At 43.0% G+C, this 27,113-nt stretch overlaps 1 pseudogene; it reads left to right on the top strand.

The window, feature by feature from the left end:
- The first annotated feature begins 14,618 nt into the window (after positions 1 to 14,618).
- Positions 14,619 to 26,623, top strand: LOC123000854 (protein NipSnap homolog 3A-like; annotated as a pseudogene).
- Positions 26,624 to 27,113: the final 490 nt, after the last annotated feature.

Raw genomic sequence — 27,113 nt, 5'->3', positions numbered from 1 at the left:
CATCAATTTAGTTTCAGTTGAACAAAACTTCTTAGCTAGGGTGTGTCCTTTGGGTGTCACATAACCCATGACTTGGATAGTATCTGAGTAGGCAGGATGTTTCGCCATGTGAATTGAGGTGGACCTATGGAGTCATTAGGTACTTAGGGTTCCCTTCAAGCAAGCCAGACAGTCCAGGGCTTGTTCTTTCATCCAAACCTTTGTACACCCGCACTGGCTCTTGTGTTAGGTATCAACTTCCAGAGTTCACTTCCTGTGACACTGAAGGCTAGGATAGCAAGACATCTGTCATTCTTTCCCATTTACTGACCTAACCTGTGATGACACTGGAATGGGACCAGGGCTTATCTTTCCAGAGGAGATGTACCATATTAGAAGATAAATCAGCAGATTAGTTTTGTGACATGTACTCCTACCAGAGGAGAAAACATTGCCCTATTTTCTTCCATGATACCATTTACAATGACAAAAAAACAGGTACACTTTGTTGATGGGGGGGCGGGGCCCTCAGGGTCTATTAGAGGAGAGAGACCATGGCTGGAAGTTAGATCAGATCCCTTGTCCTAACTGATAGACCAACTTGAAAAGCTCCCTTCTCATGCCTGCGCCCAAGGTAGTGTGTTTGTTTCCCCATCGAGTAAATGAGGAAGTTAAGAAAATTTCAACATTTTCCTAACTAGAAAAACATTTTCCAAAGAGTGTTACACTTGAAGAGTTGTAAGGTATTACAAGAAAAAAGTCTTCCATGGCTAAGTGGGAAATGGTGCATGAAATAATGTTAATAGCTTTTTTTTTTTTCTTTTTACTACTAGTCTCTATTAGGAGGATGTGCTTTTGATCCTCTAATAAGGGAATTAAAATGAAGCTTTCCCAAAATTTATTTGAAAGTGATTTTTTTTGTTTTTTTGAGGAGCATCTTATGTCAGAAGATGTTCACGAAACTTCTCTCAGCTTCATGAATACCATCATAAAAGAGTGAACTAATTATTTTAGAAGAAGGGTAGAAATGTCCATTAAACCCAATACCCTGAGGGCCTCAGTGAAGATCTACATTTTTTGGGAAGCCATTCTGTATTTCACTGTTTTCCAACAGGAAACTTCTACTCCTCTCAATGGAGAGAATATTGTCTATGACCCACTGAAAACTCAGAGAATTATCAAAGAAAGCGCTTCCAAATAATCTGGTGCAAGTTTCCTTGACTTTTATTGGCTCCCTCACTTCCATAGAATGATTTTCCTCCATCTCCTGAACTACTGCCTAGTGTTAAAGTCAGTACATGAAAATCTGAACATAGGAAAAATTAAAAATGAGAGAAAAGCTATTCATACGTGGAAGAATTCTTCATTTTAAAAATGATTCTTCCCAGAGTCTATTTTAAAGAGAAAAAAAGTTGCAGACACTGAAAGAAATTCAACAGTCTTACAATTTTCGCCAAGTTCTATAATATTTATTAGTTTTTTAGTAACCTTAACCTTTAAAAGTCCTTTTTTGATGCCTCTGTTTACCTTTCCATTAAGATTGAGACCTTGATTCCCTTCCTTCACCCCACTAGACTCCAGCGGGCTGATTCAGCTTATCTAACCTTAGAAATGGCACACCTCTCTCACTCTGCTATGGCTCCCTCCCAAGACATCCTGCTGGTCAGGGAGGATAAACCCACCAGTAGGGGACCACTGGCTAATGATAGACAAGCTCCCAACTAGAATCTCATTGTTCATTTTTCTAGTCTTGCTTGTAGCTTGGAGACTTATTTATTTACTTGTGGAGATTATCATCCTTCATCGAAAATAAATCTTTGGATATCATTTTTTTAAAATCATGCATCTATAACAGACCAACTGTTCTATTCTGCTGGCTGTTCAAGTTGCTGAGACTTTTCCTCCATTGGTTGGGAAAAGGGTTTCTACTTCAGATAGTTACAATGAATCAAGATGTACACAAACTTGATTTTAAAGGTGTTTCCTGCCTTGTTAATCCAATCATTATGAAGACAAAGGAACAGTTGGATTGTTGCTGTGTTGGCAAAAAGCATTAGCTTTCTTGTAAGGGTGATTTGCCCGTTCAGACATAATTAGGCCACTTAAATGCTTATCTTTGCTAGTCAATGGACTGGGAAGTCTTTATTCTTATCATGAGTGATGTAGTTGAAAGAAAGTCTCAGCTTTAAATGGAGATGTTCTTTTAGTGCAGAGTTTCTTTCTTTTTCTTTTTTTTTTTTTTTTAAGATTTTATTTATTTGAAAGAGAGAGAGATTGAGCAGGAGGCAGAGGGAGAGAGAATCTGAAACAGACTCCTTGCCAAGCACAGAGCCCAACGTGGGGCTCGATCTCAGGACCAGGAGATCATGAACTGAGCCAAAACCAAGTCTGATGCCTAACTGACCTCGTCACCCAAGCGCCCCTGCAAGGTAGTTCCTGCTGGATTGCTGGACATTTTAATCTCTAGACCTAACCAACAGCCTGGTTTATGTTCCCCAGAAGACTGTCACCTCTAAAATATTTCTTCAGTCCCTCATTAAGTAGAATTTCATATCATTGATGATTCTTTTTTGGATGGTGGATGGGTCAGCAATGCCCTTTTGTAAATTTACAAATTCAGGGGAGGAGTAACCAACTACAACAGAAAATCCTGACAGTGAATGTTCTTTTCCAGAGTATGTTATGCTAGCTGTATGTAGTATGGGGTGGGGAGGAGACCAAGACATCCATGCTTTCCACCCACCCACTCTGTCTGTAGCTCAGGCTTGATGGGAGACACAGATGATGAAAGATGAGGATGTTCGGCTGATTTCTCCTGTGATGGTGAAGCAGAATGACTTGTCCTTGGGGAGCAGGGGATTCCAATCCCAGCCCAGGCTCTATTTCTCAAAAGAACTCTGTGATCATGAGGATCAACCCTTCAATTTCCTCCCAGTAAAGTGGGGAATTTATCTCTGCCTTGCTTGGATACACAGAGTATTGGGGGTATTCTACTGAGATGATGAATTCGACAATTACAGATTATAATGATTAATAGGAGCAAGAGGCATGATTTTTTGTTTCTTTTATGTTCTGCTTGATTTATGTGGAGAACACAGATATTAGAATTGGAAGTCTTGAATTTGAATTCTGGTTTTCCTAATTACTCAGCTTCCTCCTTTATAAAATAGAGATAGTGGTATCTTTTTCATGGGGTTATCTTGAAGGCTGGACTAATTCTACTATTTGTAATTGTATCATCTGGCACTGAGATAAGCAATCTTTTCCTAATATCTTTTCCCTCCTTGTGTGTTTCAGTGGCAGCTTCGTCAACTCTCTCACAGGTCATTTATGACACTTAGTTGTTGGGTTGTTGCTTTACAAGAAAATGTTGAATTGTGACATCCCCACATGCCCTGCTGTTCTGTTTCTTTGCTCTCTAACATATAATCACTTCATCATATAATCTTTTTGAAGACATTTTAAGCAATAATTAATAACCCAAATTTAAGTTAAAATTTACTGCAGGTTAAAACCATAATGAGATACTAACAGAATGCAAAACAACCAAAAAACAGAAGGAAAAAAACCAAGAAACACCCCCATCCCCCCAGCACAATGAAAACCAACCAACCAACGAAACAAACAAACAAATAAAAATCAGAAACAAATCTGGCAATACCAAGTTCTGACAAGGATGTAGGACAACTGGAATCTTATACACTGCTGGTAGGAATGGAAATTAGTACAACCATTTTGGCAATCCCTGGGAAAGCTGCCCATATGCCTACCTTATGACCCATAAATAGATGCATATTTGCATCAAAAATGTACAAGGTTGTTCTTGGCAGCTTTATTTATCATACCCAGAAATTGGTAACAGAATCAACTGTGGTGTATTCATACAGGGCAGCACTCACTATACAGCAATAAGGGGACAGTGGGAACCTTCCATGGTGTGGTGATGTTTTACATCTTGATCTTAGAAATAGTTATATGTGGATATTTATTTAATAAATACCTGAGACCCTGAGATCATGACCTGAGCTGAAATCAAGAGTCGGATGCTTAACCAACTGAACCACACAGGTGCTCCACGATCAGAGTCCATTTAAAGAATTCAATTCCAGATGGCTGGAAAATTTCTATAGTCCATAATTATAAGACCCATCACAATTTCAGAAATCCTAAATATAGGAAAAATAAAAAATTGCAACTTGCAATTCGGTACTCATGTATTCAAGCATTTATATATTGTTTTAATTGAGGAATAATTTATAAACAAAAAATGCATAGATATTAAGCATATAATTCAATGTTTTGATACACATGTACATTCAAGTAATTATAACGCTGTAAAATGGAACATTTCCATCACTACTTCTAGTTTCTTGTGCTTCTTTCCAGGCAATAGCCCATGTACTATTCCCAGAAGAAGCCAACTATTCTTAATTATAGCACATTAAGTTAGTTGTGCTTGTCTTTGAACATGTTATAAATAGAATACTGTAGTATGTATACTCTTGTGTCTGGCTTCTTCACTTAATATTATGTTTTTGATATTCATCCAAATTGTTGAATGTACCAGTAGTTAATTTTTTATTTTATTAATATACCACTATTTCTTTTTCCATTTCCCTGTTTTTAGATATTTGGGTTTTTTTTTTTTCCAGTTTGGAGTTATTTATGAATAAAATTGTAGTCAATATTTTTGCACAAATTTTTCTTGAAATATGTGTACTAAGAAATCTTTGCTTATCCCCAAATCATAAAGATAGTTTCCTTTTAAAAGCTTTGTTTTTTCTTTTATGTTTGAGTGTTCGATCTACGTCAAATTAATTTTTATGTATAGTATGAGGTAGGGGTCAAGGTTCTTCTTTTTTCCCCATCATTTATCCATTCCAGCTCAATTTGTTGAAAAACAAAACAAAACTTTTCTTTCTCTGTTCGATTACTTTGCCATCATCTGTTGAAAATCAACTACAGTCATACAGGTAGTGAACATCTATTTAAGGACTTTTTATTCAGTTCCACTGATCTCCTTACTTACTCTTATGTTCATACATTACTGTTTTAATTACTATAAATGTGAAATAAGTAAGTATTGAAATCATGTAGTGAGTATTTATTTATTTGTTATCTTTAGATAATACCCATGCATTTAGGGACCTCTGTACCATGGAGATAAACTTCATTTAGTGTCCCAGATGGTAACTTGATATTATGTCAGGTGAGAAAAAAATCACTTGGATTTCAAGAAACCTTTCAGGTAATGTACCCTAAATTACAGAAGTGTTTATGCCATGCAATAAAAATTTTACCACTATCTTATTAACAGTAGTATATGAGTTTCTTATGGCTCTGTTGACATTTCTGCCCTTACCATGAAGGTGGTTCTGACCATATTAAATAGTGGCTTTGAGGGTATAGTCATTCATGAAGGTGCTTTTATTTACCTTTGGTCTCCAGTATCCCTTTTAGCACACCTGACTGCCCCGAATATCCCCCTTTCTCTCTTTTCTTCTTTGCTATTTTTTAATGCTTCACAGTCTTCTGGTGTGTGTGTGTGTGTGTGTGTGTGTGTGTGTGTGTGTGTGTTCTTGGAAAGGAAAGGTGTGCTACAATCTCAGCCCAGAGCAAATAAAGATTGGCGGTAAAGTAACCAGGTGGTCTCGTTTCCTTTTCATGAATGATTGGTTGAGATGTGAGAATGGGGCACAATTATGGAGAATAAGAGGCAATTGGGGGTAACTTTGGAGTTCTTGTGAAAATTTTTCTGGCTGATAAGAAGAAACTAGGAATTAGGGGCAAGATAACAGTTTCTCTCCTAATGCTGTTGCTGCTGAATGTTGTTATGCTGGTCTGTGATACCTGAAACTGTTGCAGCCGTCTTATGACCATGAGAAAAGCTATAGGCTGACTTGCTAAATTAAGCAGAGTGAAGAGAGGAAATAAGGCTGAGTCCTCAAAGAAATGAGGGAGCTAAAAACAATGTCCTAATATATCCCCAGTCTTCCAGTCATGAGATTAAAAGAATTTTGTTCATTGTTCAAACCATTTGAGTTGGGTTTTCTCTTATTTCCTTCCTAAAGCATGCTACCTGTTAAAACCATACTGCATTTTAGCAGCTCTTTGATGTACTAAGGACTCATAATAAGAAATTTAAGTAAACAAGGCATTATTTTGAGAACTGTAAGATTAAGGCACAATTTATTGATGAGTTTAAGTCATAAAGATGTATGATTCTTAAGGGGAGGACACTTAGTTTTATAAAGTATGAAAAAATTGGATGAACTTGATATTGCTATGTCTTGGGTTACAGTTACTCATGACTCAGGTAACTGCAAATGGATAGAATAGAATGTTGGGAGCAGGAGGAGCAAAACCAACCACAGATTTTGGGAGAAAGTCCATAATCATACATTTCCCCTGCCTGAAGAACCATTGGGCTTTAGACACTTGAGTAAGTCCTAAGCTTATAAGAGAGGTCGAGTAACTCAGCTAAGAAGGCTGAAAGCAAGGCAGGACCAGACAGTAAGGCTCTTGTACAGTGGTGGTGGTGGGGGGTGTTTAAGGGCTGCAGACAGGTTGGGATGTGAAGCTGCCATTGCAGAGAATGTCTCCTATCAGTTGTCTATATCAAAGAGTGGGGTGGAACAGTGGCTGTGGTTTGGTTAACTTCTTTGGTGCAGTGATTAAGGCCAGACTCGTTTTCCTGTCTTGGGTGAAAAATCCCAAAGTCATTAGAGGCAAGCCAACCTCAAAATCTATAGCTCCTTTATTTTGAAATGAAGTCACTATTTCAAGTCAAAAGTACATAAAGAATTTCTGAAGAGTCTCAAAGGCAGAGAATTCCAAGTCTGGTTGGTTGGAAATCATGGGTAGTCTTTTGGGTTTCAATGTCATCAGAGATGATGCTCCATAATTTGAACTTCTGATGCTGAAAATTGAACTGATAATGAGATTCTTATGTTATTCAATCACTGCCACCTTATTTTCATGATCATTATTAGCAGGTTATCTTGTCCATGTTGGAGGAGGAGGAGAGACTCAGTCCTTGCCCTCAAGGTATACAACTATAATCCCAGAAAATACCTTTTTCAAAATAGCCTGTGCATGGTGGGGAATGGGGTCTTCCACTGGCTTGAGTCATGGTCCTTTATCTTTTTTAAATTTTATTATTTTTTTAATTATGATATGTTAGTCACCATGAGTACATCATTAGTTTTTGATGTAGTGTTCCACGATTCACTGTTTGTGTATAACACCCAGTGCTCCATGCAGTACGTGCCCTCCTTACTACCCAGCACCAGCCTATCCCCAATCCCCCACCCCCTCCCTTCTAAAACCCTCAGTTTGTTTCCCAGAGTCCATAGTCTCTCATGGTTCATTCCCCCTTCTGTTTACCCCCCCCTTCATTCTTCCCTTCCTTCTCCTACCGATCTCCCTGCTATTCCTTATGTTCCACAAATGAGTGAAACCATATGATAATTGTCTTTCTCTGCTTGACTGATTTCTCTTAGCATAATCTCCTCCAGTCTCATCCATGTGGATGCAAATGTTGGGTAATTGTTCTTTCTGGTGGCTGAGTAATATTCCCTTGTATATATGGACCACATCTTCTTTATCCATTTGTCTGTTGAAGGGCATTTCGGCTCCTTCCATGATTTAGCTATTGTGGACAATGCTGCTATGAACATTGGGGTGCATATGGCCCTTCTCTTCACTGTGTCTGTATCTTTGGGGTAAATACCCAGTAGTGCAATTGCTGGATCATAGGGTAGCTCTATTTTTAACTTTTTGAGGGACCTCCACACTGTTTTCCAAAGTGGCTGTACCAACTTGCATTCCCACCAACAATGTAGGAGGGATCCCCTTTCTCCACATCCTCTCCAACAATTGTTGTTTCTTGCCTTGTCAATTTTTGCCATTCAACTGGTGTAAGGTGGTATCTCAACATGGTCCTTTCCATTCCAAGCAAAGTATCCTTTTTGCTGAATTTCTACATTTTTTTAAATTCCTCCAGTGGGAGGGGGGTGAATGTGCCTATCATAGAGGGGATGACAGCACGGAGTTCATAGACTGAATTGCTTGGATTCCTTCTAACCATTGTACACAGGCAGGGTTAGGAATTTATTGGGAGACCTGTCTTTCATGCTAACATGTTAACATGACACTTCTCTTCATTAATCCATTTATATGTTTGTAGGGCTCTCTGGAAAAATAACATGATAAACTATTTTCTCACAACCTATGTTTACCTAACCATGGGATAAATTGAGTTTTTTTTTTTTTAAGTAATGTATTGTTAGCTCATTTAAAAACTATAGACTAAGGAAAAAGACCCACACCAAATATTTCCCATTTTCAATTTAACACTAGAGATTTTTGTGTTATTAAGTTTACTGTGTGTGTGTGTGTGTGTGTGTGTGCACGCGTAGGGAGTGTAGCCCTCAGAATAAAGCTTTTCCTACCATCTTTGAGCATGTTTTAACTTGAAAAAAAATGCTATTGGTTTTACAAAAAATTCAGACCTGCATCTAACTAATCATGGAGAATTATGCAAGAGTTCTGCCCTGAAATATACATGGGTCATTCTGAAGTAGATGCTCAGAGTCTGTTCATGTCATGTTGCTGAGTCAGTAGTGGAATAACAAGTTAACTTACCCAGCGTATTTGTAATGTTGAATAGTAAGAAACTCTTTGGCCCTTATTGTAAATTTGAGGCACTTCTAATATATGAGAAGAGATGAAAATTGTTGTTCAATATTATTATATAATAGAGGTGAAAATATTGAAGCATGGGTACTATGGCCTTTGCCTTCTTCTCTTTTAGGGAAATAAGTTTGTCTGCATGACTGCACTCATCAGTGTAGTGGGAAGACGTGCAAGTGGCAAAGTCAAGAGATTGGACTGGTGATCACAGGGACTAGGGATGAGAAAGATGGCGGAGAGGTGTCAGGGGAGGGTAAAGTTCTTCAAAAGGGTTTATGGGAGAAAAGAGAGATTCTGGGGAGCAGAGGCCACAGTGAATGGGATACTGATAAATAGGAAAATGTAATATTACACATGGCTTTCTTTGTGTCAATTTATTTCCACTTTCTGAAATCTTCAGAATGAATCTGATCAAAATTGCCTTTGCCACTGAGAACAGCAGGAGATGGTTCAGTTTTACATATGTATGGTTATTTATTCCGCTTTATGCAAAATATTTCTGCCACTTGTCTTTCAAGCTTCCAGATTGGTTATTGAAAATTTCTTGAAATTATTCCTTGGTCTTGTTCAGCTATTAGGCAAAAAGTCCTGTAGCTTAGTGACAGTCTAAGACTGGGCATGCAGCCCAGATCTGGCCAATTGGACACAAGAGAACTGTTGGTGGCATCTGGAAAAGATGGTTGCTTGACATAGGGAGAGGGTCACAAGAAGAAGGTCTCCTTCTGTCCTGACCACCGTTTGCTCCAGTTTTTTGGTGGCGTTTTGATAGCTCATGACTATAGAGCGGCCTTCTAGGGGTGAAAGGTCAGCCTAGGGAAGGCAGAATGGAAGGATGGAAAGATTTGGGTCCTTATGACACTGTTGAACTATTGAACTAGTTCTGTGTTGCCTACCTTTGGGGTATTTGTTCAAATCTTGTAAGCCACGATATCTAACTGGTACACTTCTCTCTAATCCCAGCTTTTGTTAATCAATAAACACCCTTATGGGTAAGCCTCTGACATTTAACTCTTTCATTACATGCAGCCGAAGGCATTACTAACTGGCACACAGCACATTGAGAGCTTTTGTCGGTTGTAAGCTCTTCTTCATAAGGTGCAACTGAACAAAACAGAAATCAGAAGTCAGAGCTTATAAAAACCTGCAGTTGTTATCCGTAATATCTGATTTCAAATGTCTGTATTTATCAGAACCATTTGGCTTCCTTGATCGACTTTATTATAAGTAAATGTCATAACTGAACTCAAATTGTAAATGTCCATTAGGAAAACTGGGAAATTTATCTGTTTTATGTATTGGTATTTCAATCAAGGTATTACCTGAAAAAAGCTAAAATCATTGAAAAACCACAGCCAAAGCCAAAGGGAAGTAGGGTAGTTGAATGTGGGCATTCGTGCATATGTGCATGTATTAATTGCTGCATTCTTCTGATCATTTAAATTCAGTAAGCCCCTTCTATATGGGATCCACTGCTCTGGAGGCTAGAGATACAAGGCTAAATTTGACACAGATTCTGACATGTATGAGATTTGATCAGTGGTGTCACGATTTGAGCACATACTCAGGATGAAAACTGGCATCGTCCTTGAATCCTATCTTTCTCATACGCTCCCTATGCAATGCAGCAGCAGATCACTTTCCCTCCACCTTGGGGACGATTCCTGACCCCAACACCTGCCCATGCTTCTCACTCCTGCCGCCCTCGCTGTAGCTCATGCCATCCGCCCCTTCCACCTGTCCTGCTCTCCAGATTGCAGGTTCTTCTCTCCTCGGTAGCAAGAGTGAGGTTTTGTTTTTTTAACATAAAGGAGTTCATGATGTTCCTTTCTTTTTGCTCTCCCACAGCTTTGCATCACTATTATAATAAATCCAAAGTCCTATTCCTCGCACAGAAGGTTTATGATAGAACAAGAGGTCCCTCTCAACATCGTTTCTACCCTGTTATCCCTCATTCACTCCCATCCAGGTATTCTGGTCCCATCACTCTTTGTTGCGCACACCAAGTATGTTCCTTCTCCCTTTAGTAACCTTGTATGTACGTCTCACTTCATTCAGGTTTCTGTTCAGAATCATCTCAGGGAGGCCTATCCCCAACTCCTTTGTATTCTTTTTTTATACTGTATTGAATTTTTATTCATTTATGGTCTACCTTCTTTTTAAAAAAGATTTTTTGTTTAAATTAAATTTAGTTAACATATAGTATATTATTAGTTTCAGGGGTAGGATTTAGTGATTCATCAGTTGCATACAACATCCGGTGTTCATTACATCCTATGCCCTCCTTAATGCCCGGCAACCTGTTACCCCATCCCTCATCCCCCTCCCCTCCAGCAACCCTCAGTTTGTTTCCTAGAGTTAAGAGTCTCTTTATGATTTACCTTCTTATTTTATTTTTCCTGCCCTTCCCCTATGTTCATCTTCTTGTTTCTTAAATTCCACATGAGAGAAATCATACAGTATTTGTCTTTCTCTGACACACTTATTTCACTTAGCATAATACCCTCTAGTTCCATCCATGTCATTGCAACTGGCAAGAGTTCATTCCTTTTGATGGCTGAGTAATAGTCTATTATTTCTCTTTCTCTCTCTTTCTCTCTCTCTCTCTCTCTCTCACACACACACACACACCTTCTTTATCTATTCATCTGTCGATGGATATCTGGTCTACCTTCTTCACTTCAACATCAGTTCCATGAAGGCAAGGACTTTGCTGTTGTAATACATCTGACTGACTGACTGAATGAATGAACACACATACTGTGGGTGAACTGCTCATTTCTTTCTCATCCTGATTCTGCCTGACTGGTGATGTCTTCTTAGCCAGTTTTGTCCACTCTCTGTGTCTCTATGTTTATATTTGTGAAATGAGGGGAAACGTCAGGCCTGGGAGTGGGGGGATTTTCAATGGCAGTCCTCTTGGCTCCCTCCCTTCCACACTGCTTGGGTAGCTTGCTACTTTGTTTATGTATCAGAGGAGCCTGTTGCCAGGCAGGATAGGAAGTCGGACTACGGGAAGGTGATGACTAATGCAGGCGTCTCTCCCCTTACCCCTACGAAGAAAAGCCAGCTCCGGCCGCATGGACAAACAAACAGGAAGTCAGCAATGCTCTCTTCTGGGTTTGCCTCTTTTCTACACCTTACCCCCCTGTTGCTGCTTCTCCTACCAGAAACTTAATGGAATCCTGATGCCCTGTTTTCTCATTCTAAGAAGGTGCATTAGAAAATTTAATGTATCCACAAGTATTCGGCGTATAATTATTCCTCTTCCAGGTGTCTTTGCTTAGAGTTGTAAGAGGAACAGTGTCCTTGGACTCAAAAACCATGTACATTTCTGTTCAATGGCTCTTCTCTAGCTGTGTGAGGCTAGGCAGGTGCCTCTACTTTTCTGAGCCTCAGAAAGGGGACATCTGCAACATGGGGACAGTAGACCCAGCTCACATTGTTGAGACAGCAGTTACATGAGGTGACGTGCAGAAGGCACCTAGCACAATGACATCACAGTAGAAAAATATGGCAGCAAGCTGGCACTGAACAACTCAGTGAAAACTTGGCTCACTTTGTCTTTCTAGCATCCTTGAGATTCACTCTCTATATATTTCTGTTCAAATAAATTGCCCATCTTGCCTCTAAGCATGGAACTGGGAACTACTAGAAACGAGGCTGAGAAAAATGGAAAATAAGAGTGAAAACATTAAGACATCCATACACCTGGGCCCATTTCAACAGTGACTGCAGCCTCGTATACTGTCTGCAGCATGCGTACTCTCAGGCTAGAGGAGCTTTGAACCCACGGCCGGGTTTCTTTTTTCCCCCACCCATTGTGTTTTCCCTCCAGGAGTAGGGTCTGATCTGGACTGCATGTCCCTAACTGTAACCCCAGCCTGGCTCTGGAGGAGGTGGTTCCCTCCTCTTCCTCACTGCTGACTCCGCTCCCGCTCTGGAGGGTCTGGGTGGAGGTGGGGAATCCAGCTCACTCCTGACAATGACATGTGACAGGCCCGTGAGGAATGGGGCAGAACGAGCACACCGTCAGCCTGCCCTTCATGCAGCTCAGCTCTGCCTTACCTTTCGTGTTTTGAGCTCCATTGTGGGAGTGTGGCGTGGGGGTGGGAGGGACTGCCCAGGGACAGGTGGAGTCTTGCCAATCCCTCTATTTGATTATGGAGTTTGTCAGCAACAGAAAACCTGTGTGGAAAGGCCAAGAACCTGCAGCTTCCTCTCCGTGGGTGGACAAAGGGGTTTTGTTTACCTGGGAGAACTAGTCTTAGAGCCCTTGGCAACAGACATTTTGGGGCAGAGTTACTCTGGGATATCTAGTTCAAGCTAAGGGCTGGAAAGGCCCTGGATCTACAGGAGAAGGGGAGGCTGGCTTCTGGGCCAGGATGAGGGGCTGGGATTCTACCCAAGGCAAGAAAGGATAAAGGCCAAAAAGAGAGTCTTCTATGTCCTGACATGTCAAACTCATTTCCACCTGAGAGATTTTGCATGTTCTGTCCTTGGAATGTTCTCCCTCCTAAATCTGCATGGCCTCTTCCTCACTTCGTTTAGTGCTTGTCCAAAGGACACATTATCTGGGAGGCCTTCCTAAAGCCCCTCCCTCAATATATGTTGAAATATCATCTCCAAGTGTTCTGCTTGGCATATCCAACATGCCTATCAGGTTCTAAGTTAATATTTGACAAATAAAAGAATTAATATTTTACCAGGAGTTCCCCAACTGCTGAACGTATCTCGTTGGTGATTGATTTCCAGGATATAAGATAGCTGTCTGAATTCAGAATAAACCATAAACCAGAATAAACCTGGGTGGCTCAGTCCGTTGAACATCTGACTCTTGATTTCGGCTCACGTCATGATCTCGGTGAGATCGAGCCCCGTGTCAGGCTCTGCACTGGGCCTGGAGTCTGCCTGAGATTCTCTTTCTCTCTCTCCTTCTGCCCCACCTCAATCTCTCTGTTCAAAAAGAAAAAAAAAAGAATAAACTGTAATAACCAAGCAATTCATTGGCTGAAGCTTTCATTTGGCCAAAAGAAATAATACACAGATGAGGCCTGACAAGAGTGGCCCTCTCTTGTTGTGAACTGATGCCATTTACTTTCAGGTGTTTGAGGATTTCCTCTCCCATCCTCCCTATCTGTGGAGTTAAACGCAGGCTGCTGTTTTTGTAAAGTCATTATTAATCTGGTGTGAAAGGAATCACAGTTATGATTTCCCTTCTACTTGAGACCTCCTTCTCCGAACAAAATGACGAAGACCATGATTCGTGGGACAAGACTGACTTTTTAAACTGCAGACACATGGCAAGCTGAGGTAGAGTGGAAGCGTTCTGCTGTAACCATCCACATGTATTTTTTTTTTTTTAAAGATTTTATTTATTTATTTGTCAGAGATAGAGACAGCCAGCGAGAGAGGGAACACAAGCAGGGGGAGTGGGAGAGGAAGAAGCAGGCTCCCAGCGGAAGAGCCTGATGTGGGGCTCGATCCCATAACGCCGGGATCACGCCCTGAGCTGAAGGCAGCCGCTTAACGACTGTGCCACCCAGGCGCCCCCATCCACATGTATTTTTAATTAAAGAACTTAAAGAAGAAATGCTGTAGAAATGTTAATTATTGTGTCTGTATGTCTTATCAGGCTTGGGCAATTTCTAACTAATTGAATTGATCACCAAGAGATTGCTTCACTTTGGTGGAGAGGAAAAAGCAGGCAAACTGGCCATGTGTCTAGCTCTTTCATGGATCCTATTTATTAAGCTGTGATTGGCTTAACCACAGAGCCAAGCACAGCACAGTCTCATTCATTCATTCTCAAAATATTTACTCATCACCTACCATGTGCCAAGCTTTTCTAGGGGAATTAGCAGTGACAGAAGAGCCAGGCACGTCTGCCTTCATGGGGCTTTCGTTCTAGTGGGGGAAACAGGCACTATCAAAATGAAGTGTATAGTATGTCGGAAAGCAACACGTACCATGGAAAAAGGCAGAATAGGGAGATGGGGGACGCAGTGGAAAATGGGGCTGTCGGGGTAGTTCTTGGGTGACATTCGAGCAAAGATTAAAGGAGGTCAGAGGGCTAGCTGGTGGAGGGACATGCTAAGCAGAGGGAATGGCCAGTGGGAGGACCCACGCATGTTTGAAGAACAGCAAGGAGATTGCTGTGTCTGGACCAGAGTGAGCAAGGGAATGAAATAGGGGGTGGGTCAGAGAGGGAAGGGGGCCCCTATCTCTTAGGGCCTATGCCCACTGGAAGGACCCTTGTGCTTCATTCTGAGTGAAAGCTGAAGCCAATCCAGGGTTTCACTGAGGAGTGACATGACATGCCCATAGTGTAAAAAAGGATTCCTGAACTGAATTCTTTGACAGCCTATGTTACTTTGGTCACAACATCCAATCCAAAAAAAGGGCTTGCAGACAAAGTCATAGTGAGGAGCCCGCTGCAAATCTCTATGCATGCTGCTAACACCCAGCACCCTTTCAAAGCCTCTGTGTTTTATCTCAGGAATGCTCAAGACCCAAACCAGGAGCCATAGAGTTATGAGCCCTGGGACAGTTTTGGCTCCACAAGGTCAAGACTCTTCACCCCCCACTTTTGCATCTCTGATTGAAGAAAGAGGGTGATCCTAGGAAATGGGACAGGGAAGCCTGGGATATTCATGCCAACGCCCCGCTGGTAAATTCCTGGTCACAGCAAACCTCATCTAGAGAACGTTATGCTAAGATTGACTGAGTCATTTTTCTCTCCTAAACTTTTGGTATTGATGCAATTGTTCATTTCATGGTTCGCGATCTGCTATTTCTGTAAAACCAGAGGCACTTTGTTTAACAGGATTTTTTAAAAGCTATTTTAAGGTTTGAGAAGCAGCCTGGGAGACGTTTGGAAACAAAATGTTGATGTTGGAATCACTGGGGTTTTGATTTGTCATGAAGACAAAAAGGTAATGAGTCCTGGCCAGACCTTTCTGGCAAGTGGGATGGGGCAGGATGACCTAATTTGGATGTCCTCAGTGAGACAGAGGAGGAAGGGATCGGAAGCCTTCAGGAGATGAGAATGTTCGAGCAGATGTATCCTATGACACCAGCTCACCCGTTTCCTGACCGTGTTCTCCCCAGAGGGCCTAGGGGGTACTCCCTTCACCAAGCTTGGGCAAGATGCGTTTGTGGGGGGCGGTACAACATCCTTGGAAAGCTCCATGGTGGCTCTTCCCCGTGGGGCAGGAGTGACCGTGGGGACTGCTCTCATCAGACTGGACTTCCTGACTTAAGTGGGAGTGATGGAACCTGGGAGTAAGAGGGGGTATTTAACTGCCAAAGACAAGGTGGGTGTGGTTACTGAAAGGGGTAGTAGAGCTAAAGTAGTAATCAGAATAGTATGACCATCAGAACATTGCATTGGTCAGTCGATCCTAATATTCCTTGAAAACTGAAACAGATGGGCAGGCTACTAAAGGGTTACTTGATTTGCATGAATGGAAAATCTCTAGATAATGGCGAAGGTTAATGGAAGGTCATGGACCCTAAACCAATTCCCAGACTTGAGCTAGTTCTTAGATCCAGAGGCCCTTGAATGATAGGGAGGAAAAGTCCCATTGAGGAAATCCTGGTGCACAGCCAACAGTTCACATGGTCAGTCTTCCTCCCAACCTTCCTTAAAGAGCCCGTGGCTGCTTAGCAGGGTGATCGTGCACAGGGAAAAGGGGTGGAGCCAGACTTCTGGAAACTAGTGAACACTGGAGACCCAAAGTGCCACGATCATCCACCAATCAGGTGATCGATGGAGTTGGGTTTTGGTCCACTTAGGGGCGCCTGGGTAGCGCAGTCGTTAAAGCGTCTGCCTTCGGCTCAGGGCGTGATCCCGGCGTACCGGGATCGAGTCCCACATCGGGCTTCTCCGCTATGAGCCTGCTTCTTCCTCTCCCACTCCCCCTGCTGTGTTCCCTCTCTCGCTGGCTGTCTCTCTGTTAAATAAATAAATAAAATCTTTTAAAAAAAAAAAAAAACAAAAAAACAAAGTGGGCCCTGGGGGCCCCCCTAACCCACTCTGTGGTTATTTCTGCTGTTCCAAAAGCCGTAGCTGGAAAAGGTATCTCCCCGAGGGGCAGCACGCCCATGTTGGTTAGCATTGGTTAGATGGTAAAAGCATCTCTTCTTTCAGGTTCCTAAATGTCGAGTTTGCCCAGCGCTCAGAGCACTTCCAGTACATAGACAGCCACTCACAGATGGCTGCCTCTCGGGGCAGTGTCTGCAGGGGGTGACCACGCTGGCTGTCTAGAGGGTGGCTCATGAGGCCTCGCGTGCTGCATAGCTGAGCATGAAGACAACACTGGTCCTGGTTGTGCCATGACTTTCCTGTGTGTTGCTGGGCAAGTCAGTTTGTCTTTCTGAGCCTTGGTGTTCTCATCCTTAAGAAGAAAGTTTGGGCTAGAAGCCTGCATATTGGAATCAAACCGGGGACGTAAACATTACCAATACCTCGGCTCTGCACTAGAGATTTTGATGTAACTGGTTTGGGGTGGGGACCCGCCACTGATGTTGTTAACATCTCCTCTGGCAATTCAAATGTTCCTGCAGGACGAGATCATTCCTCAGGCCCTACCAGCTCTGCTGGCTAAGCCTCCACAGCCCTCCCCACCCAGGGACAGGAAGAGACTCTGACACATTTGAAGTCAAAGCTCCAAAGGGCCTTTGGAGGAGAAAAACCTGAAAACCCCTCTTGCCCAAATCAAAATCTGTAGTATTTCTCCTTCGGGGGAGACATTTGATTGGCCAGACTACAGAGAGGTTGGGTTGGGGAAGAGCCCAGCTATTTGTTCCAGCCATTTCAATGACATTTTGGAGGGCTGACCACAGATTTGTCTACCATGTCTGCCTGTGTCCTAAACACAGGCTCACATGTGTCCTTGTGTTTAATACGTACCTTGCCGTATCACTGTTATCATGTAGACTCAGAAAGAGACCCATACCTTCGCCTTCTGAGGATGCTCTCACTTCTTTTTTTTTTTTTAATGATTTTTTATTATATTATGTTAGTCACCATACAGTACATCCCCGGTTTCCGATGTAAAGCTCGATGATTCATTAGTTGTGTATAACACCCAGTGCACCATGCAATACGTGCCCTCCTTACTACCCATCACCGGTCTATCCCATTCCCCCACCCCCCTCCCCTCTGAGGCCCTCAGTTTGTTTCTCAGAGTCCATAGTCTCTCATGTTTCATTCCCCCTTCTGATTACCCCCCCCTTTCTTTATCCCTTTCTTCCCCTACTGATCATCCTAGTTCTTATGTTCCATAGATGAGAGAAATCATATGATAGTTGTCTTTCTCTGCTTGACTTATTTCACTTAGCATTATCTCCTCCAGTGCCGTCCATGTTGCAGCAAATGTTGAGAACTCGTTCTTTCTGATAGCTGAGTAATATTCCATCGTATATATGGACCACAACTTCTTAATCCAGTCATCTGTTGAAGGGCATCTCGGCTCCTTCCACGATTTAGCTATTGTGGACATTGCTGCTATGAACATTGGGGTGCATATGGCCCTTCTCTTTACTACATCTGTATCTTTGGGGTAAACACCCAGTAGTGCAATGGCTGGATCATAGGGTAGCTCAATTTTTAACTTTTTAAGGGACCTGCACACTGTTTTCCAGAGTGGCTGTACCAACTTGCATTCCCACCAACAATGTAGGAGGAATCCCCTTTCTCCACATCCTCTCCAACAATTGCTGTTTCTTGCCTTGTATATTTTTGCCATTCTAACTGGCGTAAGGTGGTATCTCAGTGTGGTTTTGCTCAGAAATCAGTTGCATTTCTATACATGAATAACGAGACTGAAGAAAAAGAAATTAGGGAATCCATCCCATTTACAATAGCACCAAAAACCATATGTTACCTTGGAATTAACTTAACCAGAGACGTAAAGGACCTATATTCTAGAAACTATAAATCACTCTTGAAAGACATTGAGGAAGACATAAAAAGATGGAAAGATATTCCATGCTCATGGATCGGAAGAATTAACATAGTTAAAATGTCCATGCTACCCAGAGCAATCTACACTTTCAATGCTATCCCGATCAAAATACTGAGGACATTTTTCAAAGAACTGGAACAAATAGTCCTTAAATTTGTATGGAAACAGAAAAGGCCCCGAATCTCCAAGGAACTGTTGAAAAGGAAAAACAAAGCTGGGGGCATCACAATGCCGGATTTCAAGCTGTACTACAAAGCTGTGATCACAAAGACAGCATGGTACTGGCACAAAAACAGACACATAGACCAATGGAACAGAATAGAGAACCCAGAAATGGACCCTCGGCTCTTTGGGCAACTAATATTTGATAAAGCAGGAAAAAACATCCGGTGGGAAAAAGACAGTCTCTTCAATAAATGGTGCTGGGAAAATTGGACAGCTACATGCAAAAGAATGAAACTTGACCACTATCTCACACCATACACAAAAATAAACTCCAAATGGATGAAAGACCTCGATGTGAGGCAGGAATCCATCAAAATTCTAGAGGAGAACATAGGCAGCAACCTCTACGACATCGGCCAAAGCAACCTTTTTCATGACACATCCCCAAAGGCAAGAGAAACAAAAGATAAAATGAACTTATGGGACTTCATCAAGATTAAAAGCTTCTGCACAGCCAAGGAAACAGTCAGAAAAACTAAGAGGCAGCCCACAGAATGGGAGAAGATATTTGCAAATGACACTACAGATAAAGGACTGGTATCCAAGATCTACAAAGATCTTCTCAAACTCAATACACGAGAAACAAATAAACAAATCAAAAAATGGGCAGAAGATATGAACAGATACTTTTCCAATGAAGACATACAAATGGCTAACAGACACATGAAAAAATGTTCAAAATCATTAGCCATCAGGGATGCTTTCACTTCTGTGTCTCATTCTTATCTTCCTCTCGGGCTGGCTTTTGAAAAAGTGTTTCTGCTATTCTGTGAATAGGTGTATTGGTTCTGGCGTGTGAGCCTGACTCAACATAAGTGTTTTTTCCTCCCTGGGCCTCTCTGTTTCCTTATCTTTCAAATGCTTAGCCCCAAAGTGTCTTATGGATGAAATGCTCTATATTTTGTGTCTCGCGGTTAGGTTTTTATTCCATTTTGACTTTATTTTCGTGTTGTGTATGGTGTAAGAATGTGGTCCAGTTTCATGATTTTGCCTGTGGCTATCCAGTCTCCCCAGCACCATTTATTGAAGAGACTGACTTTTCATCATACGTTCTGAAATGCTCTATGCTAATGTAATTTTATTGAAACCTGGCTTATCCACCCAGAATATTAAGCTGAGCTACTTTTCTAAAGCAAAATGGACTCCAAGCTGTTGCAAACCGATTGTGCTCATTGATAGCCAAGGTGGATTTGTGGAGAGCATCTTTCCAACTTGGTCAACCTTAAAGGAACGGCGGCCTCCTCAGGGACAGATAAACCCAGCTTTGAGGCACTTACAGAAAGGACTGCTAGATGGCGCTGTTTCCCCAGATTTCCAGGGAGTCTACCTTTCAGCAGATGGCTCTTGTAGGAGAATTAACAATTAATGTCCACCGTACCAGCTGGAACTGGCAGAAAGTATGTTATACTCCAGAAACTACAGAGAACTGAGATTGCTCAAAGACATTCTGCTGCCAGTCTGGTCCTCTGCTGGCCAAAAATGTAATCATATACAGAGCCTGTCCCATCCACAATTTGGTCCCATAAATAAGGAACATTAATAACAAGAGTAAATAAGAAATATCAACATCGTTGATTCTTATACTTACTTTCTCAGTCTTATTATTTTATTTTGCAAGTTTTCCCTGCATATAACAGAAAACAATCACCGCTGGTTGGAGGGTGATTATAAGGTAAAACCAAGTCTGATGTGAGTTCACTTTCTCTCACAGCTCAAAAAAAGAAACCCACCAGATGAAACACACGGGTGTCTGCTCCGAATTCACATGGTTGCTTGTAGGGTATGACGAGCAGGGACCCAAGGGCTGTGGTGGCAGGTAGAAAAGATTTCTTGGCTTTCCTGATCTTTACTTTTCTGTAATAAGGCCCTTTGAGTCAAGGATACCCTATAGATATCACTCTCTTCACCAAAAGGCAAAGATGTTCTTTGTCACACAAGGAGTTAGGGAAGTCCGAAAGAGGGAAGGGCAACGAGGTCATTTGGCCCCGACTTAGCTCTGCCTCTTGCATTTTCCCCCCTTAATGTTTGCAAGCTTCAGCAGCAGTATTTCCATCGATGCCCAGAAGGCAAACTCCTCTTTGATAAACAGACCTTTGGGGGAGGACGTACCACATTTTCTGCTCCCCTTATGACTTTTTGGGTAGATGGGGGGTTGGGGCCAGGGACGAGAGACTTAGGAGAAAGGCAGGGCAGCTCCCCCTGGTACACAGTGGCCTCGCTCTGCCATAGGCAACCTCTACCCTGCACAGCGGTCCCCCTCCTGTTACTGTCTGGCCTGGACTTCTCCTCTGCCCAGAAACAGCAATCCGTCAAAATTAAATCATTTACTGCTCCATTCTCCCTCTGCCACGGCGTTTGCAACTCCCTTTTGCAGGCTGGGGAGACAGAAAGAATGAAACCCACGCATTTTCTTCATGTTTCCCTTCTAGTTTAATTCTGCCTTCCATGAATTCATGGTGTGCATTGTTTAGACTTAGAGAAATGTTCCTGGTGCCAGCTCCTCTGTGTGCATCTAAAAAAATCATTTTCAATCAACAACGTCAACAACTCAGACTCCAGGCTGGCAGAAGGGGGGCGTGGGGGGTTGCACCACTGGGAGGCAGAGCATCGCCTCTCCTGGCAGGAAAAAGTGAGGCCCCTTGACCAGAGGCACCAATTATTATTTTAACTGCCCTCCCCCATCGCCCCAGAGGCAGCTGGAGAGGAAGCCACACACTGGGAGTTCCCACAGAGTCTTGCTGGCTCCCTAAGGCTTCCAGGCATTTGCCCATCTGGTGCGGCTTCCAGAGCAGGGGGCCTAATTAGGCGTCATCTGGCCACCTGAGAAGGCTCGGTGGGCCTCCCCCCCAGCTTCCCCCTCCTCCAGGCAGGACTCCACTCTCCCAGCTGCGGATCTCTGGAGCTCGTTTGGTTGAGCAGCTGCTCAGGCTAATTACTGGATAGCAGGGTCCCCAGGTGGCTGCCTCAGACTGGAAGGGGGAGGGCAGAGCAAGGGCTGAGGGACATAAAGGGACAAGGAGGGGAACAACACGAGGGGTGGGCAGAGAGGGGTCAGAGGGAGAAGAAACAGCAGAGTTGGATGAGGGTTGCAGTTCAAGTCTCCTGGGCTGGAAGGTGAGGACGAGCCCCTGACCTGCAGCAGGAGAGTGGATCCCATCGGTGGGCCCATCCGTGAGAGAACCTGCTGTGCCCTCTGCCCTCCCCACCTCCCACCTCCCACCTCCCACATCGCGATATTCTCTATTCCTGCCCTTTGCTTCCGTGTGAGCACTGGCCTCTGCCCAGCCTTGCTCCTTCAGTCCAGGGACTAACCATCGGTTTTCCTTAGAAGAACATGGCCTTAGGGCCCTCATTGGGGAGACAGGCTTTAGGAAGAGGGTGGTGTTAACTGGAAATGATTCTTTGCTGTTGTCAGACTTTGCAGCTTGCAGATGTGTCTATGTTGTAAGGTGTCTCGTGCCCTGGTGTCCCTAAACCGTGGCGGGTGTCCAGCACCTCTGCTAATAAGTGAGCCAGGCTCTGCCCACCCCGTCTCGGGCATTTTCCCTTTGCCTTCTGGGCAATCACCCCGTGACATGAGGCAAATGGGAAGAATATTGGGAAAAGTTAAGGGGAAGCAGAATGGAAAATAAAATTATCCACAAAGGTTTGTGTTGGCAAAAGACGCCACCTCCAGGCCCCTCATATCCCGCTGTCAGTTTGAACCCTCACTTCCTACAAAACTGAGCTGAGCCGCTGAAACACTCAATTCTGTGGATTTCTCTTCTTGTAAAGTAGGATCGTTTGAAGCAATAATATGGTGGGGAGTCAGGGGAGCGTCCTCGGACTAGGTCAAAATGAACTCTAGTTCAATTTTGGTCCTGTTATAGCTGGGCTATGTGATCATGGGTGAATCATTGCATTTCCTCTTCCCTCCAATATCCCCATTGGAAAATGGAAGGGAATGGTCTGTTAGCGGGCTAGATGTTTTCTGAGCATATTAGGAGCTGGAATTTTTTGTTTCTGTATTTGGTTTAACAGGGCTCAAGAAAGAATGGCTTTCTCCTGCCCTCTCCCCAAACACCCACAGTGTGATTGAAGGCCGTTTTGCTCCAGGAAAGGAAAACTCATGTACGGAGAACAGCCATTTCGAGACTCATGGGACGTGCCCCAAACTTCAGGGGGGGGGGGGGGCTGTCCAGATGTGCACACATTAATGACAGCTGTGGCAAGAATTGGAAGGGTGGGGGGATTTTCAAGGTGGCAGGAAGATAATCTCAGGATTTTGAAGTCTTGTCAGCTTTCCTCATCTCTGTCCGCCCATCCCTTGTGAATCCAGGGCCAACGTGGGAAGCCTCAGCCCGCCATAGAGGGATCCTGAGATTTGGATTCATCAAACGAGATTCACAACCTTGAGCAACACTCTTCAGAACACTAGAATCTGTTGATTCCGTGGTTCTAGGCTGTGGTCAGCTTTGGCCCTTCCAAAGGGCCCCCGGGTGTAAAACCCAGGTACACAGAGTGGATCCAGAGAGGTGAGCAAAGGAGAAGGATCTTCTCCTAAAGGGGGTCAGCTTTCAGCTGGGCATAGAATTTCTTCAGTGCTGGAGGAAGAGTCCTTGCTGTAAATTACCCTGGAGGCCACGATAAATCCTAGAGGATAATTGTTTTTTGCAGACCACCAAGTGTACTAGCTTTGTCCTCGAGCTCCAGGAGAAGATGACCAAATCCTTAATTCAAGCCTATAGATTCTGCAGGGGGATCTGGGGGCCTGGAGAGTTGATTTGGCCCAGCACGTCACTCTGGTGGGCACCTTTCCAGTGTCTCGGAGAGATGGAAACTAATCCCCTGCCTGACTAACTCCCCCCAAAAAGCTGCCCAGTGCATTCCATTGTGAGCAGTTCAAGTGCTTAGAGGACCGTTCCTTGCTGTGAACTGAAAGCTGCTTCCCTGAAGCTCCCGCTCGCTAATCCTGGTTCTGCTCTCTGGAACTACACGGGATAAATATAATCCCCCTTTCAGGTGAAAGCTCTTCAGATAGGGAAGCTGGTTATCACATTCCCTAAGTCTTCCTCTGTACAAGACACACATTCCAAGTATGACATTGTGCGAAACGCCCCACCATCCTGCCGTGGACCCCGGCACGTGCAGCCGCCAGGACCCAGAAAGGAAGGGAGAAACACTCGCGACGCTCCCCGTAGAGACAGATTCATGCAGGCGCTGTTGACACCATGATGGAAGGACTGAGGGAAGAGGGAAATGTGAGCTGAGGGAGACTTCAGTAACTGCAGGAAACACTACCACCCTACCAGCTGGAGGGTGAGTGAGGGGAGTGTCCCCGAGTCCAGAACCGCAGGAGGGCCACCCACGGCAGAGCGGGGACAGTGACAGTGCCAGGACTATGGAGGGTGGGAGCTCTGAGGGGCGCAATCTCACTCATGCTGGGACCACCAATGCTGCGTGGCGCTCCTGTGGCATTTGCAGTCAGCGAAGCCCTATTTACATGAAGCAGGTGAGACCAAACCTGTATTTTTAAAAACGAGTGTTTGGCTGAAGTTCAGATCTCCAGTGGCTCTGTTTTTTTCTTTCTTTCCCAGCAGACTGCCCCTTTTTCCTCTGGTGATTGTGCCCTTCTTTTTTCCTTGGGATATTGCCCTCCTGCATGCCCGTGGCTGGGCTGTCAGTCACATGACCCCAACATGAAGCAGGGGAGGGGAGAGGAGGGCAAGGCACAGAAGACAAACTCTGCAACTTGGGCAGAGGTGCTGAGGAACACATGGTCAGTGGAACTGACCCGGATGATGGCATTTCTTACAGAAGCAGGTGTGTGGGTTCTCTACTGACATCCTTGCAGCTGCTCTGATTCCGGGTTTTTCCAAGACCCTGTTCACCTCTCTTTTTACTATTATTGCAAACATTTCCCAGTATCCCTCCCATAAAGTCCTTTCTTGCTCAGGTTACGTAGGGTCTATTTCAATTGCTTACAATCAAAGAACCTGGAATGATATGCAGTCTTTATCTGTATTCCTTACAGGCAAGAGGAAACCATCTGGCTCTGTGGAGATCTATCAAGTATTGACTCGAAAGCCGGCACACCAGCTCTCCCTCTATCTTTCTGTCTTCACAATATTAGAAGCGCAGTGATTTACCGCCATCCTGGAAAGTAAGCTCCTCTTGGTGTGCTGAAGAGATCTATCCTTACTGCTATGAAGTTTCAAAATCTGTGATACAGATGAATGTATGGGAATCAGGTCTGGAAAAAACAGTTTTATGGGATGACTTTGATTTGGTCATATCAAAGGGGGCGCATCAAAATATAAAAATATCTTTTTCATTTCCTAGAAATGTGAACAACGAACATCTCAAAGCCTCGTCCCATTCCTGGGTTTGACCTTACTGCACCTCTAAAATTCACTCCGAAATGGGAGGAAGATCAGGAAGTCAGTGTGAGTATAATTATATTAATTGGCACTTTAGAAAATTTTCTTAAAATTAAATTGCTTTACATGGCTGTCAAAATATCTTCAAAGCAGTTGCATCAAAATATCATGTATCTGATTTCTGTAGATCCATATGAGTCATAAGAAATGTGTCAAATATATTTTTTTGCAAGAAGAGGACCCCATCCATCATCACACACTACTTTTCAGATGGACAGAACCGAGTTTATCAATAGCTTATATACTCAGTAATTTAACCAGTTAAGAAAACTCTTCTTCATAAAACTGTCATTCAGTCCATGTTCATCCACGTTGTTTATAGGGATAGTTCGACAATGACTTCTTGAAATCTCAACCCAGGAAAACGTTGGATTCCCTATAACTTCTCAACACAGAAACGAGGTTAGTTTGGTAAAGCTTGTTTCATAAAAACCATGGTGGCACAAGTAATTATATTCAATCATTATCTTTTAAATATTCAAAGATATTTACTCTTTTAAAAATTGGCCAGGCCCTGGTTTCTAGTAGGGAAGGCATAAGAGGAGGGACCCTTGAAAGACCACTGACTGGCTGCCCTTCTCAATACTGAAGCTGCCACCATGCTTGTCTCCTGAGGGGTCTGTCCCCACGGCCATTCACCCTCAGATGTGTTTGCCTTTGCTATGGGGGGCCCCAGACAATACGATGGAATACTCTATGAGTTTCATACTTATTGCCTTAAACCTTTAAAGATAGATGAGTTTCCAAAAAATATTATGAAAACCATTCATCTTTGGACAGCTGACTCTGATTTGGTTGGATTCAGGAGTGCAAAATTTGGAGGCAGAGTGAATAAAGTGTTTCATGTTTGGAAGGATGATAGTTTTGCTCATGGAACTGAAGTTCAGAAAGGCTTGACCAAAAATAAAGAATGCCAAGAACAATTTCTCATTCCAAATTTGGCTCTCATTGATAAATAAGAGTTTGAGATTATTTACGTGGTACCATGATCCAAAACAGAAAAACCTCCAAAGGAGTCCATGAACTGGTTATTTTCCAGATGAAACCTGATGGGCCAGCTCTGTGGGGTGATGCATCTAAGAGGGCAGCTGGTGTCCCTGTAGACTTAAGCTATGTAAAACCAATTGGTGTTCTCCACCCAGAATATGGAGCAACCAGCAGAGACTGTGTTCTTCGGTGAAATGAGTGTGGATAATCATGTAACTGGGAGACATCAGTCTCATGAGAACCTCAGACTTGTGGTGGCTGTTTGGAAAAATGTCAACTACCAAGTGTCAACAGCAGAATGTGCTTCTAATTCTATATCATTTCGCTGTTGAAATAGTTTGCTACTGAAATATGCAGCATTTCATTAACTGCTCTAAAATGTGTCTGTTAAGGGGCTTAGCTTCTCCCAAGAGATTCTCACTTTTATTTGAAGGAGGTGGTAAGTTAATTAGCTACATCCCTTGCATTTTTGAAAGCCACCTCTGTCTTTTGTCACCACCGCTTCCTTCCAGAGATAGTTCTGTTCATTTTCCCCATGGCATTTGAGTATCTGTTGTAAGTTACAAATTGTTGCCACTACTGCATGATCTTGATTTTTCATTTGTTTCAGAATATCTCTTCTTCTGTATTTTGACAATCCTTTGCTTTATAAAATTTTATTATATTCAAATGATAATGTCATATTTCCATACCTGTGACAATATTTTAATATTATTTGTACACAATGTCTATCTTTTCATCATGTCTATTTTTATGGGATATTTAAACAATTTCTTTGCTCAGTAAAGTTTATTTTGTGATGTCAAATGTGATTCATAAAAATTTAGGTCAAATATATTTC

Source organism: Ursus arctos, unplaced genomic scaffold (genome assembly GCF_023065955.2).
Source record: "Ursus arctos isolate Adak ecotype North America unplaced genomic scaffold, UrsArc2.0 scaffold_17, whole genome shotgun sequence".
NCBI lineage: Eukaryota > Metazoa > Chordata > Mammalia > Carnivora > Ursidae > Ursus > Ursus arctos.
Note: the sequence above shows the minus strand (reverse complement) of the source record. Positions and strands in the feature narration are given on the sequence as shown.